This window comes from Peromyscus maniculatus, chromosome 18, assembly GCF_049852395.1.
Source record: "Peromyscus maniculatus bairdii isolate BWxNUB_F1_BW_parent chromosome 18, HU_Pman_BW_mat_3.1, whole genome shotgun sequence".
NCBI lineage: Eukaryota > Metazoa > Chordata > Mammalia > Rodentia > Cricetidae > Peromyscus > Peromyscus maniculatus.
The window spans coordinates 27,572,731-27,596,461 of record NC_134869.1 but is presented as its reverse complement, the minus strand read 5'-3'; positions in this window follow the sequence as shown (position 1 = coordinate 27,596,461).

The following is a 23,731-nucleotide window of genomic DNA, read 5'->3' as shown; positions in this document are numbered from 1 at the left end:
GATTTGCATTATATAACTGACAATATAATTCATGCCATTTATATTCTTACATAACAAAAGTTTCAACAAAGAAATTTAAATATCAAATAATTTTCATCTCTAAAAATAATTTTGTCTTTCTTTTAATTGAGAAAATTAAGTCTACTTTTCTTTTTTTAAAGACTACTTTTCTCAATGATTACTATTCTTTTGAGATAAATATTATACTAAATTCAATTCTAAAAATCAAAGCAAACATAATAGTAGTGCCTTACTCAATAATTAGTACACAAGTAACATATGCAATAATTACATGCAATATATTAGAGGATAAATCAGTGTTCCATTTCATCCCGACTTTAGAAATTCCAGGACAACTGATCACATGACCTTAAATTCAATTATATAACATATGGATATTATAATGAGCTGCCTATACCACCATTCAGTTCTAAGGCAAGTTATCTATAATGGTCAAGTGTTCACATGGCCTTCAAGCTGAGACCTTGTGCACAGACCATACTTAGATAATATTGGAGCTGAGCTCATGCTTTCTCTGTGGGGACTCAACTTTAGTAACCTACTGAGGCCAGGGTACAAGGTTTGGTTCCCTTTCCCAAATCAAAGACTCTTGGACTAGTCAGTCACCATGGTTTCAGAGCTTATCATAGGGGTGAGCTGACAGATTCTTTGGGGGTAACTTCATCAGAGCTCAGTTCCTCTTTCTCTTATCCCTTTATAATGTGCTTCTGAGAATTCCTTAGGAAAAGAAAGTCAAACTAAAAAAAAAGTAAACACACAGGTCTCAAAACTGGATTCCTGGAAACTCCATATACTTTGTGTTAGTAATTGATGACTCAGATTTTGTATTTTGAAGACAGAGCAGGACTTGAAAGTGAAATCCTCAACAGATAGCATCTAGGGTGCTGACAGCTCCTAGCATGCTTTGAGAGGGAGATTAGTAAGACTTTTACTCATCACAAACTGGGAACAGAAGTGGAGAGGATCATCCTCTGCCCTCTTATAGAACTCTTCCAAGGAAAAAAAAGTCAGTGGCTCACCTGAAGTCTCCTTATTGGATCTGTGACGCTAGACGGTAGAAGGAAGAATTCGAGAGTTCACAAGAGTGTGGATGGTAGAAGGCCATGGTACACAGCAGGCAACTGTGTGATGCAGAGGCAATTGTAGGAAACCTCTTCCACAGATGCACTGGGAGGTACTAGCAAGAGGAATGCTTTCACTGATGAACAACTCTCCTCATAGCAGCAAATAGGATGACTAGCATAGCACTTAGCTGCAGATGAAAAGTGAAGGTTGAAGAAGCCCAACCCAAAGGAACATCATAACATAGCACAAAACTGGTTCTATTATATATATATATATATATATATATATATATATATATATATGAAAAGTGAAGGTTGAAGAAGCCCAACCCAAAGGAACATCATAACATAGCACAAAACTGGTTCTATTATATATATATATATACATATATATATACACATATATACATACACATACATACATACATATATATACATATATATAGCTTCTATATATACACATACACTATTATATATTGATGTTATATATAGGTGTCATACACACACACACACACACACACACACACACACACACATAAGCATCTCACAAGTATGGAGCTTGATATATCAGTAACACATAATGTATGGGTATGGAGGGGACTGGAGGGAATAGCTCAACAGGAAATACTCCTCTGGCCAAGCGTGCTATCCCGAGTTCTATCCTTGGGATCCAAATGGTGGAAGGAGAGATCTGAGGCCCTGAAAGTTGTTCTTGAACCTTCACGTGTGTCCTGGGGTACACATACTCTCCTTATCCAACTGAGTGAATAAAATACACTCGTTTCTTTTAAAATAGTGCATGTGACAGGGATTGGATGGAGGAATGGGAATGTAACTGTGTTTTAATTAAAAGTGTGTGTGTGTGTGTGTGTGTGTGTGTGTGTGTGTGTGTGAATAAAATAACAAAGAAGAACTAATCCACAAATTTTAATGAGAGTAAGTAAAAGTTATGAGAGGGATTGAAAGGGAGAAACATATGGGAAAATGTAATTATATTCCAATCTAAAATATTTTAAAAATATTTTTAAAAAAAGTAATGTAGAAGGAACAGGCAACCATTCAAATAAAAAGGTCAAAATCTTTGGCCGGTTTCAGAATTTGTGCCAGGAGTCTTACGAGGAACCCATTCTGTAAAGAATCCGAGGTATAACTTCAAATGATCCTTTGTAGATTAGACCTTATGGATTCCCTGTGTATGGATTCTTTATGTAGCCAAGTCATGTGAGTACACATGTATTTTTACTTTTTTCCTGACTACATTAATTTATTGATTTTTTTTCCTGTCTTTTCTGCACAGCAAAGGCAGTAGACATGGTAAACACAGACCTGCAATTTTATCCCTGACCATCATGGACATCTTCCAGTTGTCTCCACTAGGTCTGACTTGCTTGTGGGATTTGTGCAGATGGTATTTTTCAGGTTGCCTAAGTTTTCCTCTATTCCTATTTTACCAGTGCTACAAAAACAAAACAACACAGGAATATATGTTGAATCCTATGCCTAATTGCAAAAGGAAAATATCCATATCTTGTATATTAAAGAAAATTTAAATCAAAATACATAATAGACTAAATTATAAGCCTGAACTCTGTTACTTCTAGAAAGAAAAAAAATTGTGATCTGCTAGGACATGTCCCATGATCCTTAGGTACTAATTTTTATGACTTTAGTTAGTAGTTAATACTCACATTTAGTTATTTAATGAGTAGAAACATGGTACTCTAGCTAAGGAATTGTTTGCCTCTTTATGTGTGTTTGTGGTGTGCATGTTTGCATGCATGTGAGCATATGTAAATGCGGAAGCCATGGGGCTCCTTCCTTGCTTGCATTCCAGTTCACATGGGGAAATGGAGTCTTTTGTTGATCTTTCAGTTTGCAGTTTATGCTAGTCAGCCTGGCCAGCTTGATCCAGGAGCCCTTGCCTCTGGCTCCCATAAGCTGGGCCTATATCCTCACCTGGCTTTTTATGTAGTTTCCAGGATGCTCATACGGCTGTGGCAAGCACTTTCCAAGCTCAGCCAACTCTCCAGCCTAAGGTTTGCTTTTTCTATGCAGATTCTAGAAATGAGTTAGCACCAAAAAATGAAAAGACAGATTATAAATGAACAGAACAAGAAAGTAAGTCATTAGTGTCTTAAGAGATGACATGTTAATTCTTACCTTTTCAGTTAGTACTTAGTATAACTATTTTTGTATCTATTGGTCATATGTTGTGAATTAACCGTTCTGAATCATTGTACATTTTATTTTTTGTGGTTTGTAAACTTTCTTGATTTGTTCAGTATGTGTAGAATATATATTGCATGTGTCTAAAATTCATTTAATTTCCTATAGTTTTAATGCAGAACTCCTAAACATTAATTCAAATCTATCAATTTGTTGCTCTTTTTTTCTCCATTTGTACTGCTTTTCCATCTATTACAACTCATAGTTAAATAAAACCTTGCCTGTATATTTTTAAATTATGGTTGTACTTCATTTGTATAATAAGTTGTATACTATTGTGGTAATATTTTATTTGTATGTTAAAAAATAAAAGTTTGCTTGGAGATCAGATTTCTCATGGTGAGCCATAAACAGAAGTCAGGCTGTGGTAGCATACCCCCTTAATCTGATCACATGGCAACAGAGTCTCTGTGTGGTCAAGGACACAGCCAAGCATGGTGACACACACCTTTAATCCCAGTAACAACCATAGAGACATGGTGGTCTGTACAGACAGGCAGTTATGAGGAAGTGATGTGGCTGGGCTTAGAGCCAATGAGAAGGCAGAACAGGAAGGCAATAAAAGCACAGGTTAGACAGGAAGAAGGTCTCTCTCTGGGAAAGCTACAGCGTGGTGATAAGCTAAGGCTCATTGTGGCTATTTGCTATTTCTCTGATCTCTTCGGCTATTATCTCTCTATTTGGCTCTGTGTTTCTTATTTAATAAGATTGTTTAGAAATTTGTCTACATACTATAACTACAGGTTCTAGAGGACATTTGATGCGAGACAAATCTTGAAAAGTGATGAAGGAAAAAAGTATGCTTGCCGAGTGTCTGTGGCATGCCTGACAAAGTTGTGTGGTTTACAGTCCATGTGAGATATTACTTTACTCTTCAATGAAGTAGGAATACAGGATGATTACTCTCCGTTTCTAGGTGAGGAGATTGGAGCTCACAACTTGTAATAGTTTCATCAATTATGTCCACTTAGCACAAGGTGGGATAGAAATTTAGACTAGTTCTCTGTGACCTGAAGTGCATGTCCTTCCAATTTCAGCAGTATTCTGAAAGAAATAAGGGACATCTTAGACTTTGGAGTGGAAAAGAGACATGATGGTAATTGTATTGTTATAAAATCGATGTGACTGTAGCTGACATGAAAGAAATGAAAGTCTAGAGGCTATTGAAAGAGCCCAAGGCAAGCCCAGTGAGAATGTGGATATGAATGAAATTGATAGCTGGAAATTGAAGACAAAAACAGAGGGCAAGATGTTAGGTCAGGGAACTGACAGAACAGTATAGCGGCCTGATTCTTGATGCAAGCGAGAAGAAAGGTAAACGATGATTAAGGACGTCCTAACAATTCAACCCAATAGAGCACAGAAGTAACTCTATGCAGTGAATGAAGCTTTTCTTTGGAAGATTGTTAGCTGAATTTTGGACACCCTGAAGTAAAGGGAGTCCCCAAGATGGCAATTTAATGTCAGCATCCTGAGATGGAGAAGAAAGACTCGGCACTGAGTAGAGATGAAGGATCATCTATTTTGACTAAATAGAAACTATAGGATTGCCAAGGTATAAGTTGTGAAAAATTATGGACAGATATTGAAAAATATTTACATTTTAGACATGGAAGACTGAAAAACCTAGAGAGAAAATAAAAGATCAAAAATTAGAAAAATGCAGTAATAATTGTACATTAAAAATAAAAATTGTATTAGAAAAATAAAAAGGAGCATTTCTTTAAAAAATAATTATTTGTTGCAAACACTAATCTTTTCTTTTGTTTTTGTAAACACTAATCTTTATAAGCAACAAATTACATGAACTGTCAGTGCTGTGTCCAAATTTCCTCCTAGATTAGTTCAAGGCTCCCAAATTCTAACATCCTGTATCACGTGGTCTGAAAAAAACTTGATGAGGGTAACCCATGGTGCTAGCTCACACCACAGGCTAGCTTTGCCAAAATCCCTTTCAACTCATTCCAAACACTAGTTAGTGCAAACTGGTTCATAAATATTCCAGTTCCCGTGTACCTTGGAGTGGATAACTCAGGTACATCTGTAAGAGTGATGTCAGATGCTTCGTAATTTTAAGTTACTCTCAGAGAAGCTTGACTGATAAGAGCTTTGCTGACCTACTTCTCCTCTATCATTCCTTACTGGTGTTACCTTGAACCACTTACTAAATAAATGTGGGCTCTTCACATCAAAACTGCCTCAGAGTTTGCTACCCAGAAAGCCCAAATGAAAACAAAACTTCCAGGACAGCAGACTTTATTAGAGTCAGGGAAATCACTGGAGTTTGATGGCAGTCATTGTAAGTCAGGGGAAGATTAAGTTGGGCTAAAAAAAAAAAAACTTAGAAGGAGAATACTCATAAAGTCCAGGGAAGTAGAGGTTATGGATAAAGAGGCTTTAAAAGATTAGTATTATGGTGCTGAAAAAAGTTATTCTGATTGATTTTAGTTTAGTGGTATAGGCCAGTGACTCCAGACACTCAGGAAGCTGAGGTAGAAGAATGTAAGTTTTCAAGACCATAATAAACAATAGAGTGAGCTCAAGGTCAACTTTGGCAATTTAATGAGATACTATCCTAAACTAAAAAGCAAAGAGAGGGCTGAAGACATAGCTCAGTTGTGCAATATTTACCTAGAATGTGAGGTACTGGATTTAAACTCTATTACTCAATTAAGAAAGAGAATAAAAAAAGGAAAGAAAGAAGGAAGGAAGAAAGGAAGGAAGCAAGCAATCTACTTTGCCTGCAATAAACTGAAGGGGATGGTGAAGATATTCAGAAGAGTGAATGAAATTAGTGAATGTACTGTGAACATAATGATTAGTCAGTTGAGCTGAGAATACATTATAGTGGTGGAAAAAAGAGAAAAGACAAAAGGAAGATGAGAGTATTTTTCAGTTAGAGGGAACTGCATAGAAATTATGACCTCATTCCATTACTTGTGCCACCATGCACATGGCGTTTGATATCTCTGGCCTCATTTCTACAGCTGTGAAGTGGGCATAGTAAGATCTATCAGTAAAGATCATAGATTAAGGACATCTATATATAGGGCATATGAGAAGTGATAAATAGGAGCTATTACTGTCTGCAGGAATCCAGCTGAAATGTGATCACAGAAACACAATGCAATATTCACCTTGGTGTGATGTAACAAGTGGGCATGTCAGGATGCTCTGCTGTATTACAGAAGTAGGGAGATAAGAAGCAGCCAATTGTTGTGATTTCTTCCTTTCCCATGGGCCCTAACACACAGGTTGTTATTTTTGATAAGTTACTACATTTGTCTGGGCATGCACTTAAGAAGGTAACACAAATAAAAGCTATTTCACCTTAAATTTTGAAGTTGTTTTACAAGGGTATTCTTTTTCATACAATGAATGATATCTGATTATTCTGGAAAAAACGAGACTCTCAGTTTTTACCTAACAGATCGAAACAGTGTTCCAAACACAAGGTGAGAAGAATTTTTTAGCACTCAACATTGTTATATCTTCAAAATAAGTTATAGCCTCAAGTGAACTTTCTTGCTCTTACTGTGATATTTCAGAAAATAAAATACCATTTCACTGTTCTTTCTACAGATCAAAAACAATAACAACAGCAAAAAAACTTGTAATCTTTCTGTGTACTATATATTTTAAATAGCACAGAAGAGAAATGTTGATATGATCAATGTATCCAAAGTTCATGGCAGCCAATTAGAAAACAGTAAGGCTGAGAGTTTTGATGATTTTGGTCATATAAAATGGTCATTTGAATCTTCTGCTTTCATAATGCAAGGTTTCTGACTTTAAAAATCCCTAGTAAAGTAAATCCTAATGTAAAATAAAATTAAAAGGTTATCAGAAAGCATTTCAACTACTTGAATTGCATGTGAAATTATATGAAAATTATGCAGTGAAGGCTCCTGTATTGGCAATCACAACAAAATCTGTGCGTTCAGACACTTATGTTCTTTTTAAATTATTCATCACTGATTTTGAAACTTAATATTACACATTTTCTGTCTTGGACCAAAAGACAAAAATGAATAAATCCTGATGCCTTCTCTCAAGGACTTCACCATTCAAAGAAACAATCAGTCCATTTTCTGGTTAGATATAGAAATAATAAAGATGGGTTTTCTTGGAAAGGAATTTAAAAACTGTGGGGTTTTCTTTGTTGTTTTTACCACGCTCACACATTAGTCACCAATTATGATGGTTCATCCTCATCATCAGTTTGTCAGGGTTTAATTGCTATGGAATCACATCTGGGAATTTATATGTGAGTGTTTCCAGAAAGGTTTAAATGAAAGGGGAAGACCCAGTGTGACACTGTTCTGTGGACTCAGGATGGGCATTGAGTAACATGGAGCAAGCTAGCTGAACAACAACATTCACTTGACTCCAGTTGCTTAATGTGGACACAATGAGACCAGTTACCTCACACTTCTGCTGTCCCTATCTTCCCAGAGGTGTGCAATGAACTCCCAGCTTGATTGTTTGTAATCTCCTGATGGTAAAGAATCTTGACTGTTTTTATCACGTATTTATTAGCCATCTGTACTTGTTCATTTGAAAAGTGTCTTCTCAGAGGTCCAATGAGATGGCTTAGCAGGAAAGGGACTTGGCTTCCAAGTCTGCTGACTCAAGTTAGATCCTTGAAATCTACAGGCAGAAGAGAACTGACTCCCACGTTGTCGTTTGAACTTTGTGAGTGTGCTCCGACCTACACGTGAGCCTGGATTCACAAACTTGCTAAACATAAAAAGAAATACCTACATATATAAATATGTAAAGATAAAATGTCTGTTCAATTCCCTTGTGAACTTATTAACTGGGTTATTCACTGTTGTTTTTGTTGTTGTTTTGTTCAATTCTTTATATATTCTAGGATTTAATCATCTGTCACAGGGATATTTAAGAAAGATTTCCTTCCATTCTGTAGACTGTATCTTCCTTTTGTTGATTGTTTCTTATGCAGGGCCACCTGTTTTAAATTTGATATAATACCATTAGTTAATTCTTGCTCTTATTTTCTGAGATATTGGAGTCCTTTTCAGAAAGTCTTTGCCTATGCCCGATTTTTTTAACTTTTTTTTTTTTCTGTTTTTCTCTAGAGTTTCAGTGTTTTCTTAGATCTTCCATTAAGTTCTTTGGTCCATTTGGAGTTGATTTTCATATAAAGTTGGAGAAAGACTTCTAGTTTTAACCTATTCATTTTGTTCTGAGGCTCTATCTTATCCCATTTTTATTTGGGAGACTCTGTTATTTCTTATAGTGCAAATCTACTAATGAAAAATAATATTTGTACTTGCTGATGTAGGTACATATCTTAAGGATAATTTTACCAATATAGAATTCTTAATGAATTCTCTTTATCTTTAATCCCTTTATCTATGCCTTTCAAGTGCTGTCTGAATTCCAGTTCCTGATGAGAAGCAATTTGCTAGTCTTAATGAGCATTCCTTTTGAGAGAACTCACTTTTTATTCCTGATGCTTTCAAGAGCTTCTGTCTTTGTTCTCAAGAGCCTGTCTTTGTTGTAGAGTTTGGATGATTATGCTTCTGTCCGTTGATTTCTTCCAGTTTATCCTACTTTGTGATTATGGATCATAGGCCTGCAGAGTCATGCCTTTAAGCAGATTAGCTTTTATTCTACCTGTTATCCCTCCTGATTTTCTGGAGCTCATTATACATAATTAGTAACTACATATTTCTGATCATGATATTTATTTCTGGTCATGATATTTGTTCCTGTTGCTGTTACTCTCGTTTTTGCTCTTCCTGCTGAGTTTCCTTATGAGTTTCCTAAATAAATTAGAATGTCACTCTCTATTGTTATGTATAGATACCAGCTTTAGTTTGCCTGTTAACTAGTGACTAAAAGACATTTACTCAAATGCTTGATTGCACTTTTGTCTTTGCTGTTTGTTAGGCTGAGTAATTTATATTAACTTAATATTGACAATTGGGAGCATTTCCTAAAATTGATTCACAATCAGTCATGACCCTTAGCCCACTTTTCATGAAGTTATTGTTCTCCTGAGATATAATTCCCAAAGGTTCTGAAGGTGCGGTGAAACACTTTTGTCCATGGAGAAAATAACCATCTATTCAGGGAGATTTGTGAACCAATACAAAAGGAGACACATGGTATGGCTTTCATCTGGAATGGCCTCAAGAAGGCTAATAATGGTGTTAGGAAGTGGTACAAACCTCAGGAGGTGGGACATGGTAAGTGGAAGAGGCTCACTAGAGATGCTGATAATGCAAGTATTGAGACCCTGTCCCCTCACCATTCACACTTCTTCCTAGCCACAGTGAAGTGAATTGTTCTGTTCTGCTATGCCTTTCCTGCATAACATTCAGCATTACCACCCTAAATGGCTTAACAAACAGAAAACACATCTTGCAGTTATGAAAACTAGAATTCTGAGATGAGCACCCTGCATGGTTGGAGTCTAGATAAGAGGCCTTTTCCAGCTTTAGGCTACCAAATTTGCTGAATGCTTATATACAGAAAAGGATGCAATATCCCTGCACTATCCATTTTAGAAAGGCATTGCATTTTAAGAGGTAAACTTTCAAAGACCTCCATCTTCCACTACCATCATATTAGTGGCTGAGATTGTATCAAGTTTACCGCAGTAGATCACTTACTCATTAGAAATGTCAAGCTTCTGAAATGAGGCTTAGAAGGAGCTTGAATCTCTTTCTCTCCCATGTAGTTGATGCTAGAATGCTCCTTTTCACCAGGATAGTGTAATTACAGTTTATAAGATGGAGGAGAAAGGAATTTGCACAAGGCAAGTTACAAATACTGCATAGTTTGCTATTTATAAGATTTATCATTTGTGTTGAATAAAAGCTGGTTAAAAACTTAAGGTTTTCTTTGAGATTCCTAAAAAAGTTGGTTTGAATAATCGTACTAACACTGGGTCAATGGTAAAGAAATTATTTGTAAGTCCAGGTTTTTGTTTTCCTCCTTTTGCTTTTTTTTTTTTTTTTTTTTTTTTTTTTTTGGTTTTTCGAGACAGGGTTTCTCTGTGTAGCTTTGCGCCTTTCCTGGAGCTCACTTGGTAGCCCAGGCTGGCCTCGAACTCACAGAGATCCGCCTGGCTCTGCCTCCCGAGTGCTGGGATTAAAGGCGTGCGCCACCAACGCCCGGCCTCCTTTTGCTTTTAAATGAAAGAAATATGCATTGATCTGCACGGGTTTGTGGTCTCATAGCCTACAAGTTAAGCCATGATCTGCATGGCTAAAAGCAAAGGGGGCAAATATCTACTATATGAAAAGACCTAAATGTAAGACTGTATATCTCACAACTAATGCAAATTGACCTCAGTGAAAGATACAGATACAGGTACATTCACAGATAATTTTTTTCTAGAAGAAAAATAGTTTAATGAAAGGTCAATATATTCTATCAAAAGTCATGTGGTCAGTGGCAAGAGATTACTATAAAGATCCAAAGCACATGAGACCTGCTTGTTTGGAGCATTTTATGTGATATTTGTGCAATAACTAAATCCAATTAAAATGAATTAGGATAAAGAACCAAGTAGACATGATTTGTGTGTAAGCACTTGGGTGAAACTATACTAATGGTACTTAGAAACAACAAATGTTAAGGAAAACAAGTGTAGATTTAAGTGCTGTGTACTCTTTCACACAGCAGTTCCATGATATTTAAAGACCCAAACCATTCAGGCTTACAGCCCCCAAGCCCCAGGAGAATAAGTAACTAAAAAGAAAACTAGTTCCAAGGGCAACCTGACTCAGCCATTATTCAATCACCCCTGCAATGTAACAATGTAAAGAGATTTCTGTTAAGAGATGTGCTCAACTGTGACTGGGATAGTTCCAAGTGTTCCAGGAAGGACCACTGTGACCTTTGTGTAAACTCCACTCCCACCCTGATACCCCCCTTGAGGTTTCAGGAAGAATGTACATGCGGATGTGACTGTACCCACTCTGTGATCAGACCATGATTTTGTAAAACGAAAATGTATGGGAATTGTAATCTTATGGCTTTTGTGGGTTTTTTTAAACCCTTTTAAACCTTTTTTAACCTTTAAAAGCCCCCACGTGGCTACAGTAAGATGCGACTCTTTCTCTCAGGACAAGAGTAGCCCGTCTGTACAGTCGCTTCAATAAAAACCTCGTGCTGTTTCATCAACTGGACTGGAGTCTGGGTTCTTGGGGTGCCCACTTGAGACCCTAGATTTTGAGGTCTAACAATATTAAATGATTTAGTCTTGGGGAACCTCAATTTTCCCATTTACAAAATGAAGATTTGTGTGAGAAAAGTGCTATATGTTGTGTATGAAGCTCCTAGTTCACTGCCTACAGGAACCACATGCAAGTGTTAACTGTATGGTGGTTATTATTAGCATGGTTATTTGTACTGGTAGTGTTAAATGCGTGTGCTTATAGAGAAGGAGTTCTCTAAAGACAGTAGATTTTAAAAATCAGATAATTTCTGGGATGGACAACACCAGGAGAGCAAGGCCCTCTAAATCGAGTGATTGAAGCTCGTATGAACTCACAGAGAATGAAGCAGGAAGTGCAGAGCCTACAGGGATCTGTAGCAGGTCTTCTGCTTATCTATTATAACTTTCTGTTTAGTTTTATGGGACTCCTGAGTGTTTCAAAAAGTGGGTTTCTGAGTCTCATGAGGCTTTTTTGCTTCTGGTTGTTTGTCTTCTCCAACTTCTATGTGATGTTTTTGGTTTTATTTGATTATATTGTATTTTGTTATCTGTTGTTATCTCTTAGAAATCTGTTCTTTTGTAATGAGAGACAGAAAGGGTGTAGATCTGGATGGAAGGGAGGTGGGGAGGAACAGGGAGGATCAGAAGGAGGGGAAACTGTAATCAGGATACATTGTATAAGAAAAGAATATTTTTCATAAAATTGGGGGGAAGAAATCTGTAGCACGGAACTTAGAAGGTCTTATTAATAAAACAAACCTGGGGCCAGGTATTGGGGTGAATGCTGGAAGATCAGAAAAGAAGAACAAGCCACAGCCACCTCACCTTGCCAATTCCTCAGAGGATCCTGTTTCCATAGACTGGAAGTGTCTGAGTCCTCATCCAGAATAAATCTCAGCTGCCTAAAAGCTTAACCAGCTCTAGTTCCTGGTTTTCATGCCTTACATACCTTTCTGCTTTTGGATATCACTTCCTGGGATTAAAAGCTCTTGTTACCATGCCTGGCTGTTTCCAGTGTGGCCTTGAACTCACAGAGATCCAGGCAGATCTCTGCCTCTGGAATGCTAGGATTAAAGGCGTGTGTGCCACCATTTTCTGGCCTCTGTATCTAGTGGCTGTTCTGTTCTCTGACCCCAGATAAGTTTATTAGGGTACACAATCTTTTGGGGAACACAGTAGTACCACAGGAATCAGATCATTTCAAGTATGATCTGATCCATGTAAGGAAGTAAAGCATACGAAATTTGTTCAGTGGCTTATTGTAAGCAAGATGTCTGACACAAGTTACTAGTGAGCATTTAACAGGGTGGCCGTCACTGCTGCTTCCTTTCATTTTTGGAAAAGCAGTCTAGACTTGGGATAAGAGACTGAATAACTCTGCTCATTATCTTCTTATTTTATTGCTATTACTTCATGCCATTTTATTAACTCTGAATTGTTTGTTAGATAAGAAATAAAAGCATGCTTGATTGTGCTGGCTTACTGTTAGATCTCATATAACACCATGAGAAAGTCTTGCCCTCGTTTAATATGATTTTAACTCAAGTATACAATCTATATATGAAATATTGTTTTATTATATTTTTATTATAATTTGTTCCCACAGCAATCACAATTACCTCTACTGTTATCACTTGTTAAGGTTCCACTGTGGATATGAGCCTGAGTTAGTCTCAGGGTTGAGAGCAGCCACTTTTAATCTCTATTGAGACATGATTCTTGCATATTTTCTAGTTTTTACAACAAACATATTAACAAATTGATTGTGCTAATTTCTTTTTTTAAATTTCTGTAATTAAACCATGGCCAGGGAATTTGTAGAAGAAACATATAACTGGGCTTACAGTTCAAGAAAGTTAAAGGCTATGATGATTAAATAGAGATGTGACAGCAGTGGTAGGAACCTGAGGGCTCACAGCTTGAACCAAAAAGCATGAAACAGAAAAAGTTAACTCACATAGGTATGAGTCTTTCTTTCAATTCTTAAAATATGGCTCCAGTGACAATTTCTCCAGCAATGTCAGACTTGCCAAGTCTCCCAAACAGTACCACCAGCTGGGAACTAAGTATTCAAATATTTAAGACTGTGGAGGAGAGCACATACTAGCATTACTATCTGATGCAGAAAAATATGAGTAGCTACCAAATAACATTTGCATAAAATTAGATTCAATATGAATTTTTCTGGCTACTTCTACAAGCATGATATTTATACTTTATTAAGTATGCATGCCATATAGATGAATCAGAAACTGCAACATTCGACTCATAATTGTTTTTATTTTTGCTGCATTTCATTGTAATGTGTATTCACTATACTTATAGTCTATGTGATGAGAATGTCTAATTTTTAGTGACCCAGTGTGTTTTTAAAACTTGTGTGAAACTTTAGACTCACAAATATAGGGTAGATGATGAAATAGTTTCTTTAATTTTGCCAAATACAAATAGACTAGATATCGTAACTATAATTCTTGCTTGATAACTTTTAGTTAGATACAATTTTACTGTATTAAAGCTAAAACCTTCCTTTTGATTAGATAGAAAAGGGGAAGTGCTGGGGTATGTCGTTCTGTACATATATGTTCTGTGAATATATGTTGTTCCCATTGGTTAATAGTAAGCTGCCTTTGTTTAGGGGATGGGCACAAATTGTAGGTCACAGTTAATCTTTTTCTAAAAAAAGGGGGATATGATATAGATATGAAAGGATAAAAGGTAGATAATTGAATCTACTTTTAAAGAGCAACAACTTGTTTAAAATGTTTTACATTGCTATTGATTTTAGTTTATTGTTACAAATTTAAAGTTAATTTTATTATACTGTATATATATTTCTACTCTTGCTTAAGGTATTATGTTTATGCAACTCATTTAAAAATAGTTAAGAAATATGAATTAATAGTCAAATTTATAGTCATGTTAAATTTTCTAGGAATCCATAGATATATTCAAATTAGGTAGATAATCTTCAAACACTTCAAAAACCTACAGGATATGGCATTTAAAATGTAGTGGGTAGCCATTCTGGAAGTTCCAACCCCTATTGAGGTTTCAGTAACTATCATGCCTACAAGGTGGGGCCAAGGGAGGGCCCTGAAGACCCGAGATCCAGAAGTGCCACCCTTTCTTGTTTTCTGGACCCTGGACTCCAGAGAACACCACTGGAGTGTGCTGCGTTTTTCCCAGAACCTGCGACCTACCTATCCCTTCATTTGTAAGCTATGCCACTAAATAAAACTCCCTTTTAACTATGTGGAGTGGCCTTGATAATTTCACCAATATAAAATGTTTTTAAAACTTAGACTTTCTGGACAATGAGACACATCTTCTCCTGGCAGTCCTAATTTACTTGAAAGAAGATAATGGGCATTGAAAAAACTCCACATTGAATTTGCTCTCCTTATGGCAGAAGTTAGCCATTTGGGAAAGAAACTGTTCTTGCCTGGACTGCTTGACAAAATGTTGTATTGACTGGACATGTAGGACACATGGAAAAAAGACCACTGAAATTGCCAAAACAAGGTGAAATGATCCTTCAGGTTCCTGCTTCACAGACGAGACTGCCAGACATTCTATAGGACACAGGGAAAAGTAACTGAGAGACTCTAGACCTATAGGCTAAAGATGGATGCCCCAATGTTACAGAGAAACTTTGGGTGACTGTCTAGGCATCTAGATGTCTCTGTCATTCTAGCTTTTTGGAAGTTGCTTACAATGCTCTTCCTGTTTACTTAGGTAGTATTATATTCTTCTGAGGTCTTTGATGCAGTTGAAGACTAGATAATTATAATTTTTTTTGGTTATGAAAAAGATAAACTAGGTATGAATCTTTAGACTCACAAATATAGGATAGCTGATGACATATTTTCTTTCATTTTGGCAAATACAAATAGACTAGATATTGTAACTGTAATTCTTGCTTGGTAAATGTTTGTTATATATAATTTTACTATATTAAAGCTAAAACCTTCCTTTTTGGTTACATAGAAAAGGGGAAATGCTGGGGGATGTCTGTCTGTACACTGTTGTTCCCATTGGTTAATAAATAAGCTTCTTTGGCCTATGGCAAGGCAGCTTAGAGGCAGGTTGCAAATCCAAGGAGAGACACAGGAAAGAGAAAGGGGGAGTTTGAAGAGATGCCAGTCTGCCGCCGCTGATGGAACAACATGACAGCAGACCGGTAAAGCTACAGAACATGTGGCAAAACATAGATTAATAGAAATGACTTAATTTAAAATATAAGAGTTAGCTAGCAAGAGGCCTGCCATAGGCCATACAATTTGTAATCATATTAATCCTCTGAGTCATTATTTTATAAGCAGCTTCAGGACCATGGGACCAGGTGGGACTGGAGAAAACTTACAACTATACTTCTGCTTTTTTCCATTGTAAATAGTTGTACTTTGAGATAAAATCAATGCTCAATATCAATCTTTCATTTAAACAAAGCAATTCATTAATTTGAAGATCATATAATAAATCATTTCAAATAATAAATATATATGATTTTATAATTAGATATTATAGGTAAAGAATATCTATATATCCAGATGTTATGGGTAAAGAATATGATAAGAAGTGATAAGAAGAAAATCACATGATTAGGATAGGAAGGTTAAATCAACCAAAGAGAACAGAATTCTGCATCACACAGAACAGTTTTAAAGGAAATTCTTAAAATTAAGCTTTTTTCCATTTATTAAAAACCATTTGTGATGTTTTTCTTACATCAGTTGAGAAGACATTTGAAACAAGACTGAGAGAAATCTTTTCTTATTTATTTATATTGTTTGCATATATAATAAAGTATAAGAACATGTGCCTAGAACTTTTGAAGTTGTTAGCCAGGTTATTGCCATTAATCTTGGTTATCCTGCAGAACTTGATGGCAAGGTCCGATTGCTTACGCACCATATACTTGATTCATAGAAAATGGGAAAATCAAGGTGGTACTGACTTGGAAGCATCATCTCTAACAGCTAGCTTTCATAGTGCTGGAAGATACTACACATGCTACCAGAGGAGAAAACCAATCATAATCATATCTAGCTGTAAAACTCTTTATTCTTAATAATGGCTCAACCATTCTACTCAGAAGATTTCACTGCTCCCAATATTTCAGAAAATTTCTATAAAATCTAAGCCCTAATTGTCAAGGGAAATATTCAAAACTAGCCACAATAAGAATTGAGAATAAGTTTAGGTTATCCTAAGCAATGGACGATATAATGCAAACAGTGAGTGCGACTTCCGGTGTCTAACCAGTTCCCTATTAAAACAAGAACAAGTTTCGGTGGTTAATGTGTGGAGAAAAATACGCCAGGATGGAAGGCAACACAAGTAGTTACAATGGTTCAATAAAAGAATAATGGGCATAATTAAGTATAATTACAGTGCAATGTATGACTCACTTTTCTTAATAGTTTTGTAATACTCCATTGTGTAGATATATCACATTTTTTATTATCCTTTCATCAGTTCATGGACATCTAGGCCATTTCTACTTCCTAGCTATTGTGAATGAAGCAAATAACAAGGATTAGCAGCTATCTCTAGAACAGGATATGGTGTCCTTTGAGTATATACCCAGTAGTGGTATAGCTAGAACATACAATGTGTCTATGTTCTGCATTGGAGGAACTTTCCACAATGATTTTCACAGTGGCTACACCAGTTTGCACTCCCACTGGCAGTAAGTGTGCCTCCCAACTTGCATCCATGCTAGCATCGGTCATTTTTTGTCATTTTTTTTTTAATTTGTCCTTTTCAGTGGAATGAAAGAGATGTCAAATATATTTAACTTGAATTTTCTTCATGGATATGGGTACTGAACATTTTTTAAAAAAACAATTCCTCGGCTGTTGGTATTTCATCATTTGAGCACTCTCTGGTTCTATGCTCAGCTCTTAATTGAGTCGTTTATTTTCTTGATCTCTAATTTTTAAAATTTATCATATATTCTAAATATCAACCCTCTTTGGATACATTGCTTGTAATGATTTTTCCCCATTCTGTAGGCTACCTCTGTATTGGAGAGATGGTATTTTTTGATGTACAAGGATGTTTTAGTTTCATGAGGTCCCATTTATCAATTGTTGGGTTTAATGCCTACATTATCAAACCAATTGGTGAACCATGTGAGGTACAACAACAATTGCCCTGGCAAGAAATAAATGCTTACAAAATAGTGGCACAAACATTAAGGGAGTAATGAATTACTTTCTGATTGGATTGAAATATTGAAGAAGCCCATACCTACCTCCATTGTCTGGCCAAGAATCTAGGCCAGACAATGGCCTTAGACATTTTATATGCCCTAGAAGACAGCCTACTACCATTGTTTTGTTATATGTACATAGTATTAAATTAACTCTCAATGATTCATTATACCCACATATCGAAACATCTCTTAACTCTTATCTGAGAAACTTCTATTTATAATAGATGGTAGTTAACACAGAGAGCCCTGACTAGCCAACTTATAGAGAATAAGAGACTGCAGAATGCTTAACCTTAAATGGAATATATATACTGCACCCCTGCTTTCAAGGCTCAGGGATCACTGTGGAAGCAGAGGCAGAAAGAATGTGAGAACATGTAAATGACTACATTAAACTGTCTTTGGGGCATAGTAGGACAGCTGCTCATAAGAACTTACAGTGATTATGATAGCATACATAAAATCCATGCAAGTCCAAGCAGATAAAATTCCTACATAGAGAGGTGATTTGGCCATGAAATCTCACTGCTCAGCACATTTTGTTCTTGAGGGGATAAAAAAGGCACAATTTAGGATGAGAAGAGAGAAGAGTGAGCATGGGAAGAGTTGGAGGTGAACAGGATCAAAACAAGTTGTACAAAATTCTCAGAGAACTAATGTGGAACTTAATGACTGTAATTCCAGAATTAAGGAGGCTGAGCCCAGATTATGAATTTGAAGACAGCCTGGCCTACATAGCTATACTATATCTCACCAAAAACAAAAGAAATAATTGATGATAGTACAGTGATAAAAATGAGAATGAAAAATGAGATATTCACATTTCAACCAGGTTGGATGTTAATAATCAAAATAATGCATTCTGAAGGAATTAATTTATTGAGCTGTTATGTCTTGTACTTGGAATCAAGTCTGGCCACAAACTCTGATTCAGTTTTGAATAAGCTAGATTTGAAGATGGATTAGAAAGCATAACCTAAGTATTCAACATGAAAGAAGGTATATATAATAGGTAGCATTTAGCATATTTAAGCCACAATTAGTTAACTGGCAACTGTGTATGCATTCATCCCTTTTTATAGTCTTGTGCATACACACATGTATGCTTATGAATATATGTATAGAAATCCATGCTACAATATTGTCTACAAAATCTGGCTCTTAGTAGCATTATTAAACTATAATCTCTTTTAAGACAGTACTATGGATTTTAAGGCCTTGAAAAAAATGAGTAAGATACCAGTGGAACAAAAAGTGTCATCTATCCTTTGATTGCTAATGGTGAAATGACAATGTATTCTTAGCACATATTACTACAGTAACAGTTACGGTTCACAGACCATGACTTTGTGACAGGTGTATAATTTTAGTGAAATTATGAAGAAGAACAAATCATTGTGATGTTAAAAATGCTTCAAAATTAGTCTTTGCACTTAAAAACCTTATATAATAACACACTATTACAGGAAAACATCTTTTGAGTTTCACTTTTGCAAATGGAAGGAGGTAACATGCATTTTCTTTTATGTTAACTTCCAACTCTTTATGCTAACCCAGGTAACTAAACTTAGATGCTACTTTCCAATTTTTTGAAATAATTTAATTGAAATTTATTTACTTATTTATTTATTCATTTGTGTTTATGTGTATATAATTATGTACGCATATGGAAGCCAGAGGGCAATCTTGGGTATAATTACTCAAGTACCATTCACTCTCTCTTTTGAGATGATGTTTCTAACTGGCCTCAATTTGCCAAGTTGGCTAGCCTGGCTAACCAGCAGGAACCAGGCTAACCAGGGATCTGCCTGTCCTGACTTCTCCCACACTGGAACTATAAGGACACACCACCACACCCAGCATTTTTGACACAGAATCGATGGATCAAACTCATATCTTTGTGCCTGTAAAGTTAACACTTGACTTAGTGAGCCATTTCCCAACTATGTGTGTGTATGCATGCACACATATGTGAGGGAGTTAACTGAAATTTTAGATGCTTCTACACAATTTAAATTTAACACAACCAATCTATTTCACCAATATGACAATAGCTTATAAATGTTTTAAATGGTTGCTTTTACTTAATGAAATTGAATAATGATCAATCAAACACCACTAGGACATAGAAACTGGCTTGCACTAAGAAACAAATGATAAAGTTTGAGACAGTATTTTAAATTTAAGGCAATTTGATAATTTCAAAATGTATATAATTTTCCATTGGATAAGGTAACCTTACCCAGTATGAATTAATGTTGTGAGAGAGATTACTTTCTTCCCCTCCCCCTAGATAAAAGATTGATTCAGAAGATTGGGAGCAATGTAGGTAGAGTTTTACATATGGATATCGCAATCATATGGTCAACAAAGATGAATTGTATTATGGTTGAAGGCGGAAGAATCTACATCAAACTCTATTCTGCAGAGTTCATTTCCTTTCACATGACTGATAGCTCTTGGTGCAGTTGATGATTTGCTCCAGGAATGCTTCATATCCCAGAAGCCATCTAGAGCTCCTAAAGGCTGTTCCCAGTTTTGTTTATGGGGAATTTTCCCATATCATTTCAAGAAGAATGGGCAATTTTGATCTGTTAGAATATGACATCATCACAAGCCTAGCATCACACCGAGTTTTGTTGTTACAGACACTTAATCATAGTGTCATACTCTTCACTTTTACCCGACTCTGCTGGTTACTACTGATGTTTAGCTTAATATGCAAGGCTAAATGTATAAAACTGGTCAGGTGTTGGTGGAACACACCTTTAATTCCAGCACTAGGGAGGCAGAGGCAAATGGATCTCTGTGAGCTCAAGGCCAGCCTAGGATACAGAGTGAGTTCCAGAAAAGGCACAAGAGAAACCCTGTCTCACAAAATAAAATAAAATAAAATAAACTGGAAAAAAATCATACTAAGTAAGGTAAGAAATGAACGCTAAATGTTTTGTCTCATATGTGGATAATTAGCTTTGATTCTTAAGTTTGTACAATTAGCTTGAAAAAAAAAAAAAACCTATGTAACCCATGGACTGAGAAAAAAAAATGTCGGCGGTGGTGGTGAAGAGGGCTAGGGGAAGTGGGATAACAGAGCATGTAAAATGGAATTAGAGAGGGGAAATAATACCTGGGGTGAAGAGTTTGAAATAGGGATAAGGTTGGGGAATTGGGGAGGCTGTAAGCTTGTGAGGCCCCAGAGAACACCAAAAAAATATAGGCTCTTGCTGTTTCACTTGGTTGCTCGCCAGACTTAGATGATAAGATTCTGTTAACGAAGACTCATCATGACTTGTTTGCAAGACAGAGAGAAATCAGGCTAGAATTAAGCTTGAACTCTCCTTCCTGAAGGCTAACTTTCAAACTTCTGGAAGGTGCTATAGATACTGCTAGAGCAAAAGGGCATTTACAGTCATATCCAACAGTGAGTTCTTTGAACACCACCAATTGCCTAGGCAACATGCACCACATGTGCAGGAGTTACGTGATGGTCATGGGATAACTAATGTCTCTCTGATTGGATCTGAGGTGTGCACTACAAAAGGGAACTCCTGCCCAGTGCTGTACTTGGTCACAAACCCAGGCTTAAGAAAGTCAGTAGTCTGATGAGAGAAATTACTATTCATGTTTAGCTTCATAAACATGTCACATTGTCTTCTAAGTTTATATGCATCTATCCTTAGACAAAGGCTACTCTCAACCACAGTCAGAGAAGGTGCTCCTTGCAATGAAAACTGATGCATGGGGTGATTAGCTGCTGTATAAAATGCTTAGAGTGAAAGCTAAGGACTTAGACCTAAAGAAGTCATTTATAGCCCCTTCTCTGAGGATCAGCTGTGGTGATGTATTGTGTCCCCCAATATACTGTGCCTCCTAATAAAATTTACCTGAGGATCAGAGCAAAAAGCCAGCCACTATATTAAACATAGAAGTCAGGCAATGGTAGCACACTCCCTTAATCCTATCACTTGGGAGGCAGGGATCTGTCTGGATCTATGTGAGTTCAAGGCCACACTAGGAATAGAGCCAGATGTGGTGGCACATGCCTTAAATTCCAACACTAGTTAACCATAAAGGTCTGGAGGTCTGTACAGCCTGATAGGAAGTGACAGAGCTGGGCAGGAAGAGGAAGTGATGTAGCTGGACAGAGAGAGCAAATCAGATGGCAGAACAGAAAGGCATATAGGTGTGGGTAGACAGGAAGCAGCTTGCCTTTGGAAGCTGCGGAGTTTGTGGGGTGAGGTTAGCTGTGGCTTTCCTGTGCCTTTGATCTCTCTCAGGCTTTAACCCCTATTTCTGGTTCCAAGTTTCTTCTTTTCTTTTTTTTTTTTTTTTTTTTTATTAATAAGACCATTTAGCAATTCGTCTACAATCAGAGAAGCTTACAGAAGAGGTGAAAATAATGTAAATTGCTGGAAGACATGGATTAGCACAGCAAAATTTCATTCTCTATATGTGACACAGACAATGTAGTCATGAACTCGTAACAGTCATGATTATCTGTGCTGGGCCTGCACAAGACAGACACTCAGTCACTCATGGGGGAGGGGCCCATGAATCTACCCCTTATTGCAAAAATAATTTCCAATCAAAAAGCAGTCAGTTTTATATATTACTAATATATTTGCAAAAAGACTAGAGTAAGTTGAGTCATAAAATGTATTTCTTAGTAAGAAGGCAATATTAAAAACTGACATCAACTCTACACAAACCACACTTTTGGCTAAAGATGATGAGAGCTTGGCAAAAATAATTCTATATTTTGTATGGAGGAATCATGTCACAAAATAAATGAAAAAATTGGGGGCTGGAGAGATGGCTCAGAGCTTATGGGCATTTATTGCTCTTCCAGGGAACCTAAGTTTGGTCTCTAGCATTCATTTCATGTGACTCACAAGCACCTGTAATTCCAGCTCCAGGAATTCTGGTAGCCTTTTTCTGGCTTCTGTAGATATACATAAAACATGTGCCATACACACATACTCTGTCTCTCCCTTCCTTTCCCTCTCCCTCCACCAAATATACACGACAAACTAAAATGTTTATCACTAAAAGAAGTGTTAGACGTGTTTTCTCCTTAAACATTAAAATAAATAATAAACTGTACTATAAAATATTAATGAATTTATAATGTAAAAACCAACTGTGGTGATTTGAAAGAAAATAGCCCCCAAAGGGAGTGTTACTATGAAGAGGTGTGGCCTTGTTAGAGGAAAAGTGTCATTGTCGGGCCGGGCTTTGAGGTTTCTTTTTCTCAAGCTTCCCTCAGTTGTGACAGTAAGTCTACTTCCTGTTGCCCGCAAGATGTAGAACTTTCAGCTCCAGCACCACATCTGCCTGCATGCTACTGTGCTCCCCTTCATGATTATAATGGACTGAACCTCTGAAACTATAAGAGAGTCACCCTCAATTAAATGTTTTCTTTATAAGAGTTGCTGTGGTCATGGAGTCTCTTCACAGCAATAGTAAACTAACCAACTATCACACTATACTGATAGACTAGCATTACTGAGTGTCTTACTTAAGGTTACTAGGGCTGTGATGAAATACCATGGCCAAAACAACTTGAACTGGGAAAGAGTTGTTATTTGGCTTACTCTTCCACATCACTGTTCATCATTGAACAAAGTCAGGACAGTAATTCAAACAGTTCAGGAACCTGGGATCAGGGGCTGTTGTGGAGCTGATGGATGAATGCTGCTTACTGGCTTGCCCCCATGTCTTGTTCAGCTTGCTTTTTATAGAACCCAGAACCATAAGCCCAGGGATAGTCCCATCCACAATGAACTGTACCTTCCTACATCAATCATTAATTAAGAAAATGCCCTACATACAGCCTGGTCTTATGGATGCACTTTCTCAATTGAGGATCCTTCCTCTCTGATGACTCTAGCATGTATCAACTTGACATAACACCAGCCAATGCAGATTGACACATGCAGTCAATCTGTTCCCATTTTCTTTCCTTATAACCTGCTTACTGTGTTAACAGAAAGATCTCAT